The following is a 21,562-nucleotide window of genomic DNA, read 5'->3' as shown; positions in this document are numbered from 1 at the left end:
CTTTTTTTTAGCCCTGCTCTTTTTCTCTTTTCCTTCTGAGAATTGTCAACACAAATGTTAGATCTTTTGGTATAGTCTCAAAGACCCTGAAGGTTTGTGTTTTTTCAAGTCTTTTTCCCTTTTATTGCTCACATGGGTTAATTTCTGTTGGTTGTTTTCTGGTTTACTGATTATTTCTTCTGTCCCATGCTTCTGCATTTGAGCATGTTCTCTGGGTTTTTTATTTATTTATATTTTTATTTTTTGAGAGTGCTAGGATTGCAGAAGTGAGCCACCATGCCTGGCCAGATTTTCACATTTTCATTTTTTGTATTTTTCAGTTCAAGTACTTCTCTTTGGACCAGGCGTGGTGGCTCATGCCTGTAATCCTTAAGCTCTGGGAGGCCTAGGTGGGAGGATTGCTTGGGCTCAGAACTTTAAGACCAACCTGAGCAAGACCAAGACCCCCATCTCTACTAAAAATAGAAAAATAAGCTGGGCATGGTAGAGGGAGCCTGTAGTCCCAGCTACTTGGGAGGCTGAGGCTGGAGAATTGTTTAAGCCCAGCAGTTTGAGGTTGCTATGAGCTAGGCTGAGGCCAGAAGATTGCTCAGTTCTGACAATTTGAAGTTGCTATGAGCTGTGACTCACTGGGGTGCTCACTCTACAGGGTGACAGTGAGACTCTGTCTCAAAAAAAAAATGGGCAGGTACACACCCACACATAGTTGTACTTAGCAAGAGTAACAAGAAAAAGTAGGTCTATGCTATCCTCCAAGAAGTGGAAAATATTACTTTTTAAAGATTTGACATGTTTACTAATAAGAATCATTCAGTATAAAGAGGAAAAATGACAATTCAAAAGGGTGATGCAAAATGTGAGGTCTCTGAGTTGGTGGGAGAAAATGGGATTCAGAGGACACGTGGAGGAGTTGATTTTCTAATAGAATAAGGACAATTCTTCCATTGAGACAGGAGGGAAGTTAGATGGGCATATATTGCAGACAAGTCTAGAGAGTTGGGGTTGAGTAGATGAGGAAATTCCTCTACACTAGACCAGCACTATCCAATAGAAATTTCTGAATAACAGGGCGGCGCCTGTGGCTCAGGGGGTAGGGCACTGGCCCCATTTACCGAGGGTGGTGGGTCCAAACCCAGCTCCAGCCAAACTGCAATAAAAAAGTAGCTGGGTGTGGGTGGTACCTGTGGCTCAAGGAGTAGAGCACTGGCCCCATATACCAGAGATGGCGGGTTCAAACCAGCCCTGGCCAAAAACTGCAACAACAACAACAAGACAAATAGCCGGGTGTTGTGGCGGGTGCCTGTAGTCCCAGCTACTCAGGAGGCTGAGGCAAGAGAATCGCCTAAGCCTAAGAGTTGGAGTTTGCTGTGAGCTGTGACGCCACAGTACTCTACTGAGGGTGACAAAGTGAGACTCTGTCTTTACAAAAAAAGAAAAAGAAATTTCTGAATAGCAGATATGTTTTACATCTCTACTGTCAATGTAGTAGCCCCTGGACATGTAGCTACTTAGCACTTGCAATGTAACTACTACAACTCAGGAGCTGAATTATTATTATTGTTTTTGAGACAAGGTCCTGCTTTGTCCTGGGCTACGGTGCAGTAGTGCCATTATAGCTCACAGCAACCTCAAATTCCTGGGCTCAAGGGTCCTTCTGCCTCAGCCTCCCATGTAGCTGGGACTATAAGTGTGCACCACTAGGTCCAGCTAATTTTTCTATTTTTTGTAGAGACAGGGTCTTGCTTCTGTTTAGGCTGGTCTTGAACTCCTGGCCTCAACCAATCCTTCCCAAAGGGCCAGGATTATAGGTGTGAGCCAATGATCCAGCTTTAGGGCTGAATTTTTAATTTAAATTAACTTAAAATTAAATAGGTACATGTAGATGTATATTGGACAGTATAGCTCTATACAAAGAATGAGGTAGATTCTTTGGCTTAGAACAAAGCCAAGAGGTAAGGGTGTGAAGAGAAGCTGGAAGTTTCAAAAGAGATGAAAAGTCCTCCTGATTTGTGGTCATGACTAATCAGCACAGTGGTGTGATTTGCCTCCAGAAAATTTAGCTGCAGGACAATCATATTATAAAAACTTTATGACACTGGAGCTGAAGCTCTCTTGGAAAGCTAACCCCACATTCCCTTAGTTTTCTGCTTGAGGAAACAAATGATCATGAAAATTAGGTAACTATTTACTAGCCCGAGGGCTCATGACTACTACTGGGCTTAACCAGGTCAATGTTTTGTTCCCTCAAGATTCATACTTTTTGCTGGGCAGTGTCTCACGTCTTTCATCCCAGCACTTTGGGAGGCTGTGGTGGGAGGATCACTTGAGTCCAGGAGTTGGAGACCAACCTGGGCAACATCATGAGCCCTCATCTCTACAAAAGAATTAGCCAGCATGGTGGCACAGGCACCTGTACTCCCAGTTACTCCGGAGGCTGAGGCAGGAGGATCGCTGGAGCCCAGGAGTTTGAGGTCGCAGTGAGCTATGATGATACTATTGCATTCTAGCTCAGGCACAGAGTGAGATACTGTCTCCAAAAAAAACTGTGCTCTTTCCCCCGTTTGTCTGCCTATTCTTAGAACCTTCTGTCACACCAATTCAAGGCCCACAGGCAAATGCTTTAGCGCTCCCTGACTTCAGACCTGCTCTGGGACCGCCACTGATTTCAGCAAAGAGTTTGACCCCAATATTACTCATGTATAAAATGTGAACAGATATTTTGCCTTTCTTTGTGTTAAACAGTTTTCCTTTGGTTCCTTTTGTCCCTATGCAGAGTCTTGATACCTTCACAGACCTGAAGAAGTAACAACCAGGTGAATTAAATAGGAAATTGATTCGTAGGTAATGGCAAGACCAATTCTCCGATCGCTTCTTTATAGTTTCTGCAACATGGTAGATGACCATTGTGCTCTCTTAGTTTTTTGATAATCTGCACAGTGACTCTTCCCTTAGGTGGCCTGGTCTTATGGGGATCATGTTGCAAGACCGCTTGTCCATTTGCCTGTACCAACAAAAGAAGATATAGCCATGTATTTCTTCAGAGTTTCATTTTGTCACCTTTGGTAGAGTGCCGTGGTGTCATAGCTCACAGCAACCTCAAACTCTTGGGCTCAAGGGATTCTCTTGCCTCAGTCGCCCAAGTCGCTGGGACTACAGGCGCCTGCCACAACCAACGCCCAGTTATTTTTAAAGACAAGGTCTCGCTCTGGCTCAGGCTGGTCTCGAAGCTATGAGCTCGGGCAGTCCACTGGCCTCGGCCTCCCAGAGTGCTAGGGTACAGGCATGAGCCACTGCACCTGGCTATCTCTTCTATTTTTGTTTACAGTGCCTAAATTAATTGAGTGATTTTTAAATAATGGATGAATACATTATTAGTCTTTAAAAAGTAAAAAGAAATATTTATTAGTTTCTGCTATGTGACAGAATGAGTGCCATCATATAAACCATTCAACTGACAGTATATGCAGAATCTGATGAAATAAATTAAGGATACACAGAGGATGAGGACAGCATCTATGCTTAAAAGGAGCTCATAGCCTGAGGCAAGAGGATCTCTTGAGCCCAGAAGTTTGAGGTTGCTGTGAGCCTCACAGCAACCATGATGCCATGGCACTGTAGCCTGAGGTAACAAAGTGAGACTCTGTCTTAAAAAAGAAAAGAAATAGGAAAGAAAAAGGTGGGGGGAGAAGGCAAAGAAACAAATAAATAATTTTTTTAAAAATTGAGACAGTCTCACTTTGTTACCCTCAGTAGAGTGCTATGGCGACATAGCTCAGAACAAACTGAAACTCCTGGGCTCAGCCTCCCTAGTAGCTGGGATTACAGGCGCCCCCCACAACACCCAGCTATTTTTGTTTTGTTTGTTTGTTTAGCTGGCCCAGGCTGGTTCAAACTCACCAGGCCCAGAGCATGTGGCTGGCACCCTAACCGTTGAGCCATGGGCATACCTAAATAAATAATTTTTAAAAACCAGAATTTTAGAGTTGACTGATAAGAAACTGTTATTTTAACTTACCAATTTATTATAGGTTCCTCCCCACTCCCCCCCCCACCCTGTAAGCTGGTCTCAAACTCCTGAGCTCAAGCAATCCACCTGCCTCAGCCTCCCAAAGTGCTAGGATTACAGGGGTGAGGCACCACACCTGATCACGCCAATTCACTATAGAGATGGTAGGTGTTTGTTTCACTTCTCCTTACAGATTTGTAACTTTAGGAATACTCTTGGTAGAAAAAAGCTCTATTACAATAAATCAAACTGCAGGTCCTACAGAAAAAAAAATCAAAAAGGAGTTCATAGTCTACTGAGAGAGACAGATTATGTAAAGTAAAAACAGCAGCATAAATAAATGCAATCCTGGGAATTAACTATTTCTACTCTCACTTTACAGAGTCAGAAACAGGCCACCAAAAGTTAAGTGATGAATTCATGATCACACAGCCAGAAGCAGGATTTCAACTTGGATTCAAATTATATGTCCCATTTAAGAAAAAAAAAATCTGTCAGAAAAGTACATTTAAAATTTCATTTCAAATGTCAAGCTTAGAAAATAATATATAATTAACATATGTCACTAAGAAAATTTTATTTGTTATGCTCTAAAATACTAGCAGAAAAAACTGTCAACTTTGACTCAATACATTTTAAAAGACACTGAAGCATACTCTTATAAAATGAGCACTGGGACTGAGTCAAGCACAAAATCACTGAAAATCCTTTGTGGCACCTGGACATTCTAGCTGTGTGAACATGGACTTGCCACTTAGTATTACTAAACTTCAGACTCCACATATTTAAGGTAAAGATAAATAATAAATACCACAATGGTCATCTACCCTGTTTCAAAAACTATAAAGGAGTTGTTTTAGCCCACTGGGGGAGGGTTATGTAAGATGTATCTAGAGATGTAGCAGACACACATTAAATGGCAGGTGACTTTGGATAAAGCAATTTCATTATTTTGGGTTTTCTCTAGGGTTTGAACTGTTTTTTGTTAAAAGAAAAAAAAAAGGAGAGGGCCAGAGGAAGCAGTGGAGTGGGAGAGAAATGTGGTATGTTTACATTGGAAAGTGGACTATGGATTTGTAATCCATAAAAATTTTTTTTGTAGAGACAGAGTCTCACTTTATGGCCCTCGGTAGAGTGCCATGGCCTCACACAGCTCACAGCAACCTCCAACTCCCAGGCTTAAGCGATTCTCTTGCCTCAGCCTCCTGAGTAGCTGGGACTACAGGCGCCCGCCACAACGCCCAGCTATTTTTTGGTTTGCAGATCAGCCGGGGCTGGGTTTGAACCCGCCACCCTCGGTATATGGGGCCGGCGCCTTACCTACTGAGCCACAGGCACCGCCCCCCATAAAAATTTTTTCTTTTTTTTTATTATTAAATCATAGCTGTGTACATTAGTGCAGTCAAGGGGTACAATGTGCTGGTTTCATATACAATCTGAAATATTTTCATCAAACTGTTTAACATAGCCTTTGTGGCATTTTCTTAGTTATTGTATGAAGACATTTGAATTGTGGATTTAGTAAGTTTTGCCTGTACCCATTCTAAGATGCACCGTAGGTGTGGTGTTCCTCCACCCCAACCTCCCTCCTCCCCTCCTCTCCCTTGGCCCTTTCCTCATAGTCTTGTGCTATAGTTGGGTTATAGTCTTCATATGAAAGCTATAAATTAGCTTCATAGTAGGGCTGAGTACATTGAATACTTTTTCCTCCATTCTCAAGATACTTAGCTAAGAAGAATATGTTCCAGCTCCATCCATGTAAACACGAAAGAGGTAAAGTCTCCATCTTTCTTTAAGGCTGCATAATACTCCATGGTATACATGTACCACAGTTTGCTAGTCCATTCGTGGGTCAATGGGCACTTGGGCTTCTTCCATGACTTAGCAATTATGAATTGGGCTGCAATAAACATTCTGGTACAGATGTCTTTGTTATATTGTGATTTTTGGTCTTCTGGGTATATACATAGTAAAGGAATTATAGGATCGAATGGCAGGTCTATTTTTATATCTCTGAGTATTTTCCAAACATCCTTCCAAAAGGAACATATTAGTGTGCATTCCTACCAGCAGTGTAGAAGTGTTCCCTTTTCTCCACATCCACACCAACATCTCTGGTTTGGGGATATTGTTATGTGGGCTAATCTTACTGCCGTTAGGTGATATCTCAAAGTAGTTTTGATTTGCATTTCTCTGATGATTAAGGATGATGAGCATTTTTTCATGTGTCTATGGGCCATGCACCTGTCTTCTTTAGAGAAGTTTCTCTTCAAGTCCTTTGCCCACCCTGAGATGGGATCACTTGTTCTTTTCTTGCTAATATATTTGAGTTCTCTGTGGATTCTGGTTATTAAACCTTTATCAGAGATATAGTCTGCAAATATTCTCTCCCATTCTGAGGGCTGTCTGCTTGCTATACTTACTATGTTCTTGGCTGTGCAGAAGCTTTTTAGTTTGATCAGGTCCCAGTAGTGAATTTTTGATACTGCTTCAATTGCCTAGGGAGTCCACCTCATAAAATATTCACTCAGGCCGATTCCTTCAAGAGTTTTCCCTGCACTTTCTTTAAGTATTTTTATATTTTCATGTCTGAAGTTTAAATCTTTTATCCAGTGAGAGTCTATCTTAGTTAATGGTGAAAGGTGTGGGTCCAGTTTCAGTCTTCTATTGGTCGCCAGCCAGTTCACCCAGCACCATTAAATTAAAAGTTTTTCTTTTTAGGATTACAAAGTAGGCTCGGTGCCCCTAGATCAGTGGTTAGGGTGCCAGCCACATATACCAGGGCACACCAGGACTGGTGGGTTCGAACCCGGCCTGGGCCTGCTAAACAATAATGACAACTGCAACAAAAAAATAGCCAGGCATTGTGGCAGGCTTCTGTAGTCCCAGCTACTTGGGAAGCTGAGGCAAGAGAATCACTTGAGCCCAAGAGTCTGAGGTTGCTGTGAGCTGTGACACCACAGCACTCTACTGAAGGTAACACAGTGAGAATGTATAGAAAAAAAAGAAAAAAGGAAAAAAAAAAGGATTACAAAGTAGTTTCTGTACAGGGTATTGCACGGCATGCTTTAGATCCTGGCACCTGAGAATGACTTCCGAGGATTTATAGGATGAACCAATTAAAACCCCTGTTATCTCTAATGTAATTCCTAAGCAGTATATGTGGCAAGGTAATTTATTTTTGGACTCACTGACTGGACTCTGACTTGACTTTAGTCATAAAACCAATTGACACAAAGCAATTTTGGCTGGACCAAACTAACGTGGCAAAATGCAAAATTGACCTCACAGAGGGCTGTTCATTTCCATCTGGAGGCCTGAATGCAGCAGGAATCTCCACACTGTCTACTGACATTTTGGGATATGATGCTTCCCAAATTTGTGCCTTCCAAAATGATAAGCAGCACTAGAAAATATCAAATGGCCAATTCTAGGAATCCATCCCTCAAAGATGCCAAGTCGTGGCAAAAACACACTTTCAGGGCAGCAGAAGACCGCCAGATGATTTGAGACCACAGGCATCTCCACAAAATACCAATTCCCTGTATCCACAGTCTTTTGGGCCAGATAAACAAGGCCTTGAGTAGAAAAGAACCAAGTTCACCCTTTCTCCACCCTGGTACCAGGATGATTAGTGTGCTGGAAAGTTTGTATCCATAGTAATTCCCTGTGTTGGACCTGACCTCTCCATCCCAGTTGACTATGGAAAGAAGCCAAAAAAGAGTGGGGTGTTGATGCATTTATTTGTATTTGCCATTTTTATTTGCCTTAGGAACATTAGACTGCAGGCCTCCGTATGCATAGCTGTTTGTTGAAGTCTGGTGCTGACTTTTGTAGACTGGTCTAGTCAAGAGTTGTTTTAGCCCAAATGGGGAGATGGGGGTGGGGCCGGGGTGGGGTAAGACATCTGCAGAGCCCAACAACCGTTACCAAGGCCTACCCTGGCTCTGCCCCTACCTGCCAAACAGTAAACAAAGCCCCTGGGAGCACTCGGGCCAGCTGAACACCTTGGTCAAACACCGAGCAAACCACCACCAGGTGTGCTTACAGAGCAGCCTCTCCATCAGCGTCCTGTCATGCAGAAAATGTTTATCCAATTTGTCAAGATAATCTTTCCTCAAATAAGCCTTGGGCCTATTCCTTGGAACAGCCTGAATTTAGTTGGTATAATGTAACTCTATTTTTTTCACCCATTTTCCTTTAATCACTGTGTCAACTTTTCCCTGGCTTTAAGCAAACTGAAAGTAATTATATCATTCTTAAGTGAGTAATCTTTTGACTGGGTTAGCTGATTCGTGAGTTACTCTAAAATTCTTCTAAACTGTGCAGTCCTTTTCCAAACAAATTTTCTTAGATGTTTCACAAAGTTCGGCTCATCGATGACCCTCGGATGTGTTTATTCTGTCACATTTTGTGGCTACACCATGACTGTATTGGGGCATTTGAAAAGAAGTGGAGTGTGGAAACATGAGAGGGGGGAAAGGTAACTTCACCTACTAATTTAGCTGTTCCTTAGAAATATTGCAGGCATTGTACATAACTTGTAGCTTTAAGCATGAAGAACATTTGATTAGTGCTTTGAATCGTGGTGTAATATTAAAGGCTGGGCCTGATGGACTTAAAAGCTTTCACTACTTTCATTTCATTGCATAGTTTCCTTGCTATTTGATACCCCATGTGATATTGTTTTGTTTAAAAAACACTGAAGGTTACCCCTTCTTCCTTAGTTCTACTCATTGACACACTTCCACAGAACTCATGATATATTTAAAAATAGAAAGCTCAGCCATCTGGCTATTTGATGGTTTCTATTTCTGTTTCTTTTTGAATTCACACAGTCTGTTGAGTCTGAAATTCTCTGCATTCTGCCCTACACGTAATTGTGTATACACACACACACACTTTCTCATTTACACTTAGCCATTATCAATCTGGGTTTGTTTTACCGACCACACTGGCACTTTGGTGGGGATGCTAACCTTGCTTAATTTATGCATCAGTCAAGTCTGTATTAAATCCTGCCTCTGAAGATGGTTACTCAAAGTCTAGGAGATGCTAAATCCAAGGTATTTCTTATTAATACGTACCACCCATATTTACTCAGGATTTTTCATCGATAGAAATGTGCTCTTTGTCTTTGCTTTGATGGAAAAATGAAGCCACAGGATCAGAGGGAACTTTAAAGCTTATCTCATTTATCCCCATCATGTCATACCCAAGAAAACTGGGGTCTAGAGATGGTGGAAAAGACCCATTCAGGTTTAGATAGCTAATTAGAAGCAGAGTTCCCTTTAGAACTTAGGTCTCCGGACTTTTTCTAATGCTCTATTCATTTTCATTAATTTAGACAAGAGCTAATAAAGGTAAGTTTTTTGTGAAACTCACCTAAGTGCATTTTAGTTACATTTATAACTTGATATTTATAGGATCATGTTTACAAGTGAAATTAAAGTCATTGTCATGCCTTGATGAGTGAAGAAAATATTTCCTTGTCCCTCAGGTGTCTCTGACTCTCAAACTTTAATGCATGCATGAATGAGCTGGTTAAAAAGGCAGATTCCTCAAGAGAATAAAAAGACAAGCCACAGACTGAGGGAAAATTTTTGCAAAAAACACATTTGATGAAATACTATCATCCAAAATATACAGAGGATTCTTTAAAAATTTGACAATAAGAAAATTGAATAACTTGGGGCGGTGCCTGTGGCTCAGTCGGTAAGGCACAGGCCCCATATACCGAGGGTGGCGGGTTCAAACCCAACCCCGGCTGAACTGCAACCAAAAAATAGCTGGGTGTTGTGGCGGGCGCCTTGTAGTCCCAGCTGCTCGGGAGGCTGAGGCAAGAAAATCGCTTAAGCCCAGGAGTTGGAGGTTGCTGTGAGCTGTGTGATGCCATGGCACTCTACCGAGGGCCATAAAGTGAGACTCTGTCTCTACAAAAAAAAAAAAAAAGAAAATTGAATAACTTGATTAATTAAATGGACAAATGACCTAAACTCCAAAGAAAGTAAACAGATAAGTAAGCATACAAAAAGATATTCACCATCATATATACCTCAGGGAAATGTAAATTAAAATAGCAATATGATACTACTGTACATATGTTGGAAAGAACAAAATCCAGAATGCCAACACCACCAAATGCTGGCAAGGATGTGGAGCAACAGGAACTCTCATTCACTACTGATGAGAATGCAAAATAGTACAGACACTTTGCAACCCAGTATAAATTTTTTTTTTTTTTTTTGGAGACAGAGTCTCACTTTGTCACTCACAGCAACCTCAAGCTCTTGACCTCAAGCTCTTGGGCTTACGTGATTCTCTTGTCTCAGCCTCCCGAGTAGCTGGGACTACAGGCACCCGCCACAGGGCCCGGCTATTTTTTTGTTATTGTTTTGTTCAGGGGCTGAACCCACCACCTTTGGTATGTGAGTCTGGTGCCCTACTCACTGAGCCACAGGTGCCACCTGCAACACAGCATAAATTAAACATACTCTTGGTGGGTGAGGTGGCTCATGCCTATAATCCTAGCACTCTGGGAGGGGGAGGTGGGTGGATTGCTTGAGCTCATGAGTTTGAGAGCAGCCAGAGCAAAAGTGAGACCCTGTCTCTACTTAAAAAAGAAATACTGAGTGGCGCCTGTGGCTCAGTGAGTAGGGCGCCGGCCCCACCCATATACTGGAGGTGGCAGGTTCAAACCTGGCCCCGGTCAAAAAAAAAAACAAAGAAAAGAAAAACTGAGGCAAGACGATCACTTGAGCCCAAGTTGGAGGTTGCTGTGAGCTATGATGACAGAACTCTATCCAGGGTGACACCTTGCTACTCTGTCTCAAAAAAAAAAAAATTAAACATACTCTTATCATGTATTTCAGCCATCTCATTCCTTGATAGTTACTCAAATGAATTAAAATTTAGGGCTATAAAAATCTTTACAATGGATGTTATGGTTTTATTTATAATTGTCAAAACTTGGAAGCAATTAAGGTGTCTATTAGGCTGGGTGCAGTAGCTCATGCCTATAGCCCTAGCACTCTGGGAGGCCGAGGTGGGTGGATTGTCTGAGCTCAGGAGTTGGAGACCAGCTTGAGCAAGAGCGAGACCCCCTATTTCCACTAAAAATAGAAAAACTGGCCTGGGCATTATGATGGGCACTTGTAGTCCCAACTACCCTGTTTTCCCCAAAATAAGACATCCTCCGAAAATAAGACCTACTTACAGGAAAGATAAGACGTCCCCTGAAAATAAGACCTAGCGCATCTTTGGGAGCACACCTTAAAATAAGACACTGTCTTATTTTCCCCGAAAAAAGGGGAAAATAAGACACTGTCTTATTTTTCCCCTTATTTTCCCCGACAGTGTCTTATTTTCGGGGAAACAGGGTACTCAGGAGGCTGAGGCAGAAGTATCACTTGAACTCAGGAGTCTGAGGTTGCTGTGAGCTAGGCTGACACCACAGCACTCTAGTCTGGGCAAAATGAGACCCTCTCAAAAATAAAATAAAATTTAAAAAAAGAATAAAAAGGTATATTCCTGCTCTATTCTGTCTTATCCCCCATTCTTATCTTACCCCCTCCCCCAATGCTGATTTAGTTGTTCGCAAGTGAGGCCCAGGAAACTGCATTTTTCTCTAAGGATGCCAGCAATGATGGAAAATAGTGCTTTCGGAAATACTGTTCTCTCCCCTCAAGCCTGCTGGGGACATAGCAAATGTATAAAGAAGACACATTGATTATTTGGTTAACAGACAGTGCTTGTTTTGATTATGTGTTTGCTAACCCACAATCTCCTCAAAAAACCTATTGCTTGGGAACCCTACTTTGCAACTTATTGTAATTAAACCCAGAGGTCAAACTACTTTTTAGGCAGCAGGCTGGGCAGGGTCACAGCATAGTTTTGTTCCTTTCTCTGGAGGTGAAGACTGGAGCAGCTTTTCCAATAGCCTGCCCTGGCTGGCTGGGCCTGCCTCTGGCCTTTGCTTTCCCTGTCCTGTGATAAGAGAACAAAGCCCCAACTAGGAACTTGTTGCCCCAGTAGATAGGAGCAAAGCAGTCCTCAAAGAGTTTAGAGGCCCAGGAGCTCTCAGCCAGCTGCCAGCAATGTCAAGCCAAGTAGGAAGTTGTATATCAGCTGGAGAATTCAAGAGCTTTTCTGATTTCTTTGCATTTTTTAGTTGTTTCTTGTGACTCATGCTTACTCTGTGCAGGGCACTCTTCTAGGCAATGGGAATGTATCAGGCAGCAAAATCCTTGACCTTGTGGAATGATAATCTTTATTTATTTATTTATTTTTCCATGGGGGAAAAAAACATTCAAAATTTATTTTCCAACAGACAGATGGCATCAGCAGGTACAGCTACAGAGGTTTCTCTGTAGGTCATACATTCACAAGGCATCATCAGCTCAACAGTGAGAAAGCCACCTGTGGGTTCTATCTAACGAGATCCACTTCACAGTATAAACAGTTCCTATTACTGTGTTCACTTCAAATTCCAGAAGGAAAGGCACAACTTGGCGCAAAAACTAAATAAATAAAATAAAATAAAAAATACTCTAAAGTCAGGTGCAATAACTAAGAAACAAGACTTTGGGTAATGGTCTTAATCCACTTTTTAATAAGGGCCTTCCACAGAGAGGGGAAAGACCTCTCTGCCCAGAAGTTATGGTCTTTCTCCTCCCTAGTTAAACCATTAGAACAACGTTTCATCATTTGTTCAGTATTTTTACATGTACAAAAGGAGATTACAAGGAAATCACAAAAACATCTTGAAGGTCCAGCGGTTCCATCAATGTCAACTCTGAGGTTTAAGACAGGGCCTGGGAATACTTCAGGGGTCATAAAATAGGAAAATAGAGACTATGGCTACAAAAAATAAAAAATAAATGAGGTAGATAAATTAAAGCTTTCACACCCAGGACTTGCCTGTTCCAACTTTGTAGCCTTCATGAAATACTCATAGGGTGGGGGTGGGGGGAAGAAATCTTCATAATTACCTGGTGTTAAGTCATACCAAGGGAATTCAACAAATCAGTATGTGAGCCTGTGATAGGAAACATACCCGTGCATGAGTTTCTTCTCAAGAACGAAAACCCAGTTCTTCATTAGAGTAGGCATTGGCGAACTAAAATTAAGTCATCCGAGATTCCCCGCTCAGGCGCCCACCTCTTCTGGTGTTCAGGAAGACGAAGGCATCCAGAAAGTGTGGAGAGGACATTGGCACTCTCGGGGTTCCAAATGGACTGTGTTTAAATAAGCAGCAACACACACATTGACTCCCTAAGGACTGAAATAAGTCCATTTGAGGGCATCCTACTAAAGGTTCTAAGGTCCAAGGAATTTTATAATTCTACAACCTTAGTTGTTTTTCTTTCTGTTAAAGTACATTTAAAAAAAAGGAAAAAGAATGAAAAAAAAAAGAAAGAAAAAAGATAGGGACAGGGCTGGGGGCATTTATAAAACAAGTCCCTAAATAGATTGATGACAGACCTTGTCCACTTACCCACAGTTACCATGGAAGTACACAGGACCCCCACCCCTTGACTTAGGCTAAGTAGTTGTCTTTTCTGTTGTGGTTCAGTAATTCCAACTGTTCTACCTTACAATAGGTAACAATCTTTGGAAAAAGTCACTCTACATCTGTACAAGGTTCTAAGTATATAGTTTATCACAAGTAACAAAGCTACTTTGCAAGACCTGCTTCTTTCCAAAATTAAAAAAAAAAATTTAGTCTGTTTTGCTATAAATTTTTTTTTTGAGTTTTGATTTTTTATTTATTATTATTTTTTTTTTTGCAAAGCAGCATAGCAACACTTGTGATTGTAAGACTGCCAGATGTTGTGGTCATAACCTTAGTAAACATCATTCACATATCAGGAAGAAAAAGGAAAACAGGAGGAAGAGATGGGTTCTAAAAGAAAATGAGAAGAGCAGATTCCAGAGAGATTCGGCTCTGCCTGCGTTTCTCCTTCCAGCCAGTCCTCCTTTTGCTCAGCTGACTGCCATCTTGTTTTCTTCCAGGAAGTGAGGGAACTGGTGTTTGGGAACGCTGTCAGTAGCCCCTGGCTTTTCCACTTCAGCACTGACACCTGATTGGGAACCCTCCATCTTGGAGGCAGGGTCGTTACTCACGGGAAACTGGGAGGGTGGGAATCCTGTCACTCTGGATCACAGAGATCTCATTGGCCTTCATGGCCAGACTGCCATTGAGCATGCTGGTGCACTGGTTCCACACCATGGGGTCCATGTTCACTGAAGGAGCTAGGATTTCCTGGGGAAACATTTCTGAGACTCTGTTTTGTCTGTGCCTAACAGAGCCATGGTGTTCTCCGTAGCCAGCTTCCTCCCGCGGTGTGCTGAGTTATTGGTTGCCCTTGGTGGTAAAAGCTCGCCTGCATGTGTTGCACACAAAAGGCTTCTCTCCCATGTGAGTCCACTCGTGAATCTGGAGAGCGCTGGCAGATGAGAAGTTCTTCCTGTATGCAGCCGTGTTGCTTGGCCTGTCAGCATGGCTGGGCCACCAACAAAGGGGTCATCCCTGGGGACAAGGTTGAGGGTCCCATGAACGTGCCAGGAACTTCAACTTCGACATAGGTTGGCTGGGTTTGGATAAATGTTGAAGGGAGACTGCTCCGAGAACTGATAATCTTTCTGTAACAGCTGACATTCATGTAGAACCTACTGTGTGCCTAGGACTTTTCTTGCGTTAGTTCACTTAACCCTCCCACCGCTGAGCTACCTAGCTATCATCCCTGTTTGCATATGCAGGTACTGATGCACAGAGAGGTTGAGATGTTTGTCCTGGATCAGCGGCTAGGGTGTCAGTCACATACACTGGAGCTGGTGGGTTCGAACCCAGCCCAGGCCTGCCAAACAACAATGACAACTACAACCAAAACATAGCTGGGTGTTGTGGCCGGTGCCTGTAGTCCCAGCTACTTGGGAGGGTGAGGCAAGACCATTGCTTAAGCCCAAGAATTTGAGGTTGCTGTGAGCTGTGACGCCACAGCACTCTACCGAGCACAACATAGTGAGACTTTGTTTCAAAAAAAAAAAGATGTTTGTCCTGCCTGGCGAGGTGGATCATACCTTTAATCCTAACACTCTGGGAGGCTGAGGTGGGTGGGTTGCTTGAGTTCAGGAGTTTGAGACCGGCCTGAGCAAAAGCGAGACCCTGTCTGTCTCACTTTTGAAGAGAAAAATAGAAATATTAGTCAGACATCTGGCTAAAATAGAAAAATTAGCCAGACATTGGGGTGGGTGCCTGTAGTCCCACCTACTCGGGAGGCTGAGGCAAGAGGATATCTTGAGGATATCTTGAGGATATCAAGAGTTTGAGGTTGCTGTTGAGCTATGATGATGTTACCGCACTCTATGGAGGGCAGCAGAGTGAGACTCTGTCTCAAAAAATTAAAAAATGATGGGGCGGCACCTGTGGCTCAACGGAGTAGAGCGCTGGCTCCATATGCCGGAGGTGGCAGGTTCAACCCCAGCCCTGGCCAAAAACTGCAAAAAAAAAAAAAAAAAAGAAAAAAGAAAAAAGAATTGAGGGCAGCGCCTGTGGCTCAAGGAGTAGGGTGCCGGTCCCATATGCCGGAGGTGGCAGGTTCAAACCCAGCCCCGGCCAAAAACCAAAAAAAAAAAAAAGAAAGAAAAAAATGATGTTTATCCATGTTACATCCATCCCAATCTAACCCAAAAAGTCTGGTCATGTTACTTTTCTTTTGGATCCTTGGGCACAGATCACCCTATCTCAGCTTAATACTTATTAAAGTGTTACTTGGGTGGCTATAGCAAAATACTACTGACCGGTGGCTTAAACAACAAACACTTCTCACGCTCTAAGGCTGAAAGTCTGGGATGGAGGTGACAGTTTGATGCGGGTCTGGTGAGGGCCCTTGGCCTGGTTGACAGCGTCTTCTTGTCGTGTCCTCACTTGGCAGACGGACAGAAGGCTAACTCTCTTCCTCATCTCATAAAGACTCCAATCGCACTGTGGGAGCCTTCACCTCACGAGCAGGTCCTGTGCTGGAAGAAAACACAATGCCATAAAAGATAGATACCATTACAGCAACTGACGAAACTGGAAGAGGAATAGTGCATTAGTTACAGGCACATAGATTCCTGAGGTGATTACTGTGACAATATAGGAGAATATCTCTATTCTCAGGAAAGACACGCTGAAGTATAGGGGGAAAAGGGGCTTAACATCTGCAACTAACCCTGAAATAGGAAAAACTCACACATATACAAGAATGAGCTAGCCAGAGGGCTAACATGATAAAATGAACGATAATAGGTGAATTTCGTAAAGGGTCTATAGATGTTTCTTACAGTATTTTTATTTTAGCAATTTTTATGAATGTAAAATTAGTACCAAATAAGGCCGGTGCAGTGGCTCGTGGCTGTAATCCTAGCACTTGGGAGGCTGAGGCAGATGGATTGCTTGAGTTCATGAGTTTGAGACCAGCCTGAGCAAGAGCGACACCTGTCTCTAAAAAATAGCCGGGCATGGTGGCAGGCATCTATAGTCCTAGCTACTTAGGAATTTGAGGCAAGAGAATCACTTGAGCCCAAGAGTTTGAGGTTTCTGGAGCTATGATGCCACAGCACTCTACTGAGGGTGACAAAGTGAGACTCTGTTTCCAAAAAAAAAAAATAAATAAATAAAATAAAAGGGGAACCAAATAACGTAAAAATTGTACACAGGTATTTGTATGCACATATATGTTTGCATTTACCTGCTGAGAAGGTTCCTGGGTTTCACTGGGTTGTCCTAAATGTCTATGGCAGAAGAATGTGGCTCAGATGTACCATCTTGATTTATGTAAACAGTTTATCCCTCATTGGAAAGAAGTTTGCACTTTAAGAAGGAAAAGTGTGGGGCGGTGCCTATGGCTCAGTGAGTAGGGGGCCGGCCCATGTACCGAGGATGGCGGGTTCAGACCTGGCTCCGGGCAAACTGTAACAAAAAAATAGCTGGTGCTTGTAGTCCCAGCTATTCTGGAGGCTGAGGCAAGAGAATCACCTAAGCCCAAGACTTGGAGGTTGCTATGAGCTGTGACGCCAAGGCACTCTATCAAGGGTGATAAAGTGAGACTCTGTTTCTAAAAAAAAGAAGGAAAAGTGTGTCATTTTCAAGTTATGAATTCCAATTTTTAGTACTTACCTTGGCTTTTCGCCTTAGCAGCCCAGGCCTGTATATCAGTACACAGTATGCAGTATCTGACTGATCTGTGTTCTTTATTTATTCAGCACTCATTGAGAACCTATCACATAGCATAGGTTTTGCTATGGACACACAAAGGTAAAACAAAAGTAACTGTTAGTAATGCTTTGTCTCCTGAGAAGCACACAACCTAGAGAAGAAACCTGTGTCAAAATAACTGAGTTTAGCTAGAGAGTGCTAACATGGTAAATAGCCCCGAAGTATGAGACAGAAACTTATAGTAATTCAGAGGAGGGAAGATGTAGGTCCATTTCCCCTGGGAAGGGGTCACAAAGGTACAGAGTATGTTTGTGTGAGAGTGTATATGTGTGAAAGAGTGTGTTTTGAGTGTTAAGTCTACATTGCTTTGGGATAATTTTCCATTTGAATTAGAGTGACTGGGATTTGTTAAGGGAGCACTTGGAGGCAAGGATGTTAACAAGAAACATTGAAGGTTGAACTAAGGAATTTGGATTTTGACTCGGTGCCTGTAGTACAGTGGTTACAGTGCCAGCCACATGCACTGAGGCTGGTGGGTTTCTGGCGGGCACCAGAGGTCCTAGCAACTTGGGAGGCTGAGGCAAGAGAATCACTTAAGCCCAAGCATTTGAAGTTGCTGTGAGCTGTGACGCCATAGAACTCTACCAAGGGTGACAAAATGAGACTCAGTCTCAAAAAAAAAAAAAAAGAAATTTGGATTTCACTTATTAGGAAATAGGATGACTGGAATTTGGGGCTGATTGATGACACAGAGCAATCTTTTGGCAGGAGGCAGAAAACGAAGACAGGGCCTAGCACTTTGGGAGGCTGTGGGTGGATTGCCTAAGCTCACAGGTTCCAGACCAGCCTGAGTCAGAGGGAGACCTCGCCTCTAAAAATAGCTGGGTGTTGTGGCAGGTGCCTGTAGTCCCAGCTACTCAGGAGGCTGAGGCAAAAGAATCACTTGAGCCCAACTGTTGGAGGTTCCTGTGAGCTATGATGCCATGGTACTCTACCAAGGGTGACAAAGTGAGACTCTGTCTCAAAACAAATAAACAAACAAAAATAACAGGGCCTGACTTGAACACATGTCTCTGAGGTCCCCAGGGCAGTGGCAGATTGCAGAAGGCAGGCAGCCAGGGTCCTGAGCAAGGCTGAGGGAGGGATGTAAGCTGTCCATCAAAGGTGGGATGTGTCGACAGACATCAAATAGACCTTCCATAGCCTGGAGATTAGAGAGGAGAGCTGTCAGGTAGCTCCTGGGCAAAGAGGTGGGAGGATGTGACTCCTAGAATGCTCCCTCCTCCCTCTGGCCCCCCCAAAGATTTGTATCTCCTCTATGAACGTACCTGGCTGAGGGGATATGTGAAGGCCATCGTGGGGCTTAAAGCATGTTTCAGGCACTGTGTGATATCACAGCAGTCCCAGACTAGGTCTCTGCTTGGAAGGTTCTCAAAGATGCCAAAAACTGAGGGCTCACAAAACCAAAGCTTTTTTTTTTTTTTTGATACAGAGTCTCACTCTGTCGCTTTGGTAGATTGCTACGACATCACAGCTCACAGCAACCTCAAACTCTTTGGCTCAAGCAATGCTCTTTTACCAGCCACCTCAGTAGCTGGGATTACAGGTGCCCTCCACTATACCCAGCTAGTTTTAGAGATGAGTTCTCACTCTGGCTCAGGATGGTCTGGAACTTCTGAACTCGAGCAATCCACCATCCTTGGCCTCTGAGAGTGCTAGGATTATAGGTGTGAACCACCTCACCTGGCCTAAACCAACACTTTTTTTTTTTTACATTAAATGTTCTTGTCCTTTAATCAGCAATTCAATTGCTTCAGCCACCTTTGTGTGTGTGTGTGTGTGTGTGTGGTTTTGGCCAGGGCTGGGTTTGAACCCGCCACCTCCAGCATACGGGACCAGCGCCCTACCCCTTTGAGCCACAGGCACTGCCCTAAACCAACACTTTTGATGTTCAGTCATTAGTACCCCTCATTATTCATGAACATTTCTGCATGGCAAGGCTGTGAGCTTGTTCCTTAGCTCCAATTGACCAAATGAAAGACAAATGCCAATTTACCCAATGCATCTAGCCTTTTTATTTCAAGGAGTATTGAATCTACACTCTCACTTCTCAGTTTTACAAGAGTAGAACTAGATGAAAATATCTCAAATTTCCCCTGAGACTTAAACTCTGCCTAAGTTCCTATTTCTTTTTTTTTTTTTTGTAGAGACAGAGTCTCACTTTATGGCCCTCGGTAGAGTGCCGTGGCCTCACACAGCTCACAGCAACCTCCAACTCCTGGGCCCAAGCGATTCTCCTGCCTCAGCCTCCTGAGTAGCTGGGACTACAGGCACCTGCCACAATGCCCGGCTATTTTTTGGTTGCAGTTTGGCCGGGGCTGGGTTTGAACCCGCCACTCTCGGTATATGGGGCCGACGCCCTACCGACTGAGCCACAGGTGCCGCCCAAGTTCCTATTTCTATCGCTGTGAAGGAAGAGCCCACCAATCCAGCCTGGACCCTCCTGCCATTGACCTTCAAGAGGGATTTCTTCTGAGTCAGAGAACTTTAGAATTGAAACAGACATTTGGAGGTCATTTACTCCGGAGCTGTCTTTAACAAATGAGGAAATGAATATCCCTAAAATTTGGGTGGTCTGTCCAAAGTCTTAGGGATAGTGCAAAGTGCAACCAGACCCCAGATCTCCTGGATCCCTGCCCCTCCAAAAATTCCTTATGAGCACATAGAGTTCATCTGATGCTCTAGAACTTTGTCTAGAGGGATCTCATGGGCAGCAGACCCCAGAATGATGTTGCCCCTGCAGAATTAGAGAAATAATTGAGGCAAGATGTTTGAGCATGGTGACGTACCCTGAATCTCCAAAAGCCTTTAAGGAAACAGAAAGATCTGGTATTTTACAAGACCTGAAACAGGTGTCTTGTTTGCTCTTAGGATCTCTTCAGAGAAAACCATAATGCATCCTGAAAGGGAAGAGAAAATCATAAAGTTTTAAGGAGATTAGACAGTTGAGATTAGCTTTTTGTGATCTTTCAGTGTTTTTACTTATTTCCAAATCATATAACACTGAGTGTATTGAGCAATCAGGTGAAAATCACATGCAAACAGAGTCTAAGTACTGATAAGAATCCTGAGGGTAAACAATGAATTCCTACTAATGGCTAAGTCACTAAAGTAAGATCCAGTCTAAACACACACCCTTGCTTAAATAGGGTTTCATTAGCTCAGGTTACAGTGGCTCAGGGAAAATTTTTCCTTTATACTTGTCAGGTGAAATTAATTATATATCATCCATCAATCATTCCTGCCATAGAAGTTCTAGGAGAATATTAAGGAATGCATCCTTGTACCTCCACCGCCCCGTCCTCCCCCTGGAGGAGCACTCTAGGGCATATTTTGGTGCCTATAGGTAAAAGTTCTTGGAGATTTTCTGGGAAGTCACAACTAGGGTTTTTACTGATAACTGGCAAAAGTTTCCCTTCTCAAAACTAGACACTTGCTGTGTGCTTTAAGTAACTGATAAATATTTGACTTTGCAGAGTGTATCTCAGACTGTGCAACAAATTAAATTCTTGAAAGTTTCTGATTTAAATTGGTTTTCATAGAATGAACAAAAAATAATTTCAGAAGGCTTAAAAATAAAAAATAATTTTTAGTAATATAACCCATATCTTCGTCACCTCATTAAATTACTGTTAGCATTTTATTATACTTACATCTATGTATTTTTCTTTTGTTTTCTCTTTTTCTCATTATAAAAGCAATGCATGGGTAACAGAAAATTCAGAAAATATGAATAAGAAAAATGTAAAAATCACTCATGATTTATCCAGACATATTTAACCTTCCCAGTCTTTTCTATTTATGTGTATTTTATCTTACATAGTTCTAATCATATTACAAATCTGCCTTGCTCATTTATCTTGCAAAAAAGCATATGTATCATTTCTAAATTTTCTTTTTTTGAAACAAAGTCTCACTTTGTCACCTTCTGTAGAGGGCTGTAGCATCACAGCTCATGACAACCTCCAGCTGTTGGGCTTAGGCAATTCTCTTGCCTGAGAACCCCGAGTAGCTGGGACTACAGGCACCTGCCACAATGCCTGGCTATTTTTTGTTGCAGTTTGGCTGGGGATGGGTTCAAACCTGCCACCCTCAGTATATGGGGCCAGTGCCCTACTCACTGAGCCACAGATACCACCCCCATTTCTAAATATTTTTAATCAAAGAAACAAGCTGGGTGCCGTAGCTCAATGGTTAGAGTACCAGGCTCACACCCCTGGGGTGGCTAGTTTGAACCTCACCTGAGAATGATTAGCCAAAAAACAAAACAAAACAAAGAAATACACGTCTATGCT

The 21,562-nt window shown here is 42.7% G+C and overlaps 1 pseudogene; it reads right to left on the bottom strand.

Annotated features, from left to right (window-relative positions):
* Positions 1-13,990: 13,990 nt before the first annotated feature.
* On the bottom strand, positions 13,991-14,670 carry LOC128567494 (sal-like protein 4; annotated as a pseudogene).
* Between the last annotated feature and the right edge of the window lie 6,892 nt (positions 14,671-21,562).

The sequence above is a fragment of the Nycticebus coucang genome, chromosome 16 (assembly GCF_027406575.1).
Source record: "Nycticebus coucang isolate mNycCou1 chromosome 16, mNycCou1.pri, whole genome shotgun sequence".
NCBI classification, from domain to species: Eukaryota; Metazoa; Chordata; class Mammalia; order Primates; family Lorisidae; genus Nycticebus; species Nycticebus coucang.
Note: the sequence above shows the minus strand (reverse complement) of the source record. Positions and strands in the feature narration are given on the sequence as shown.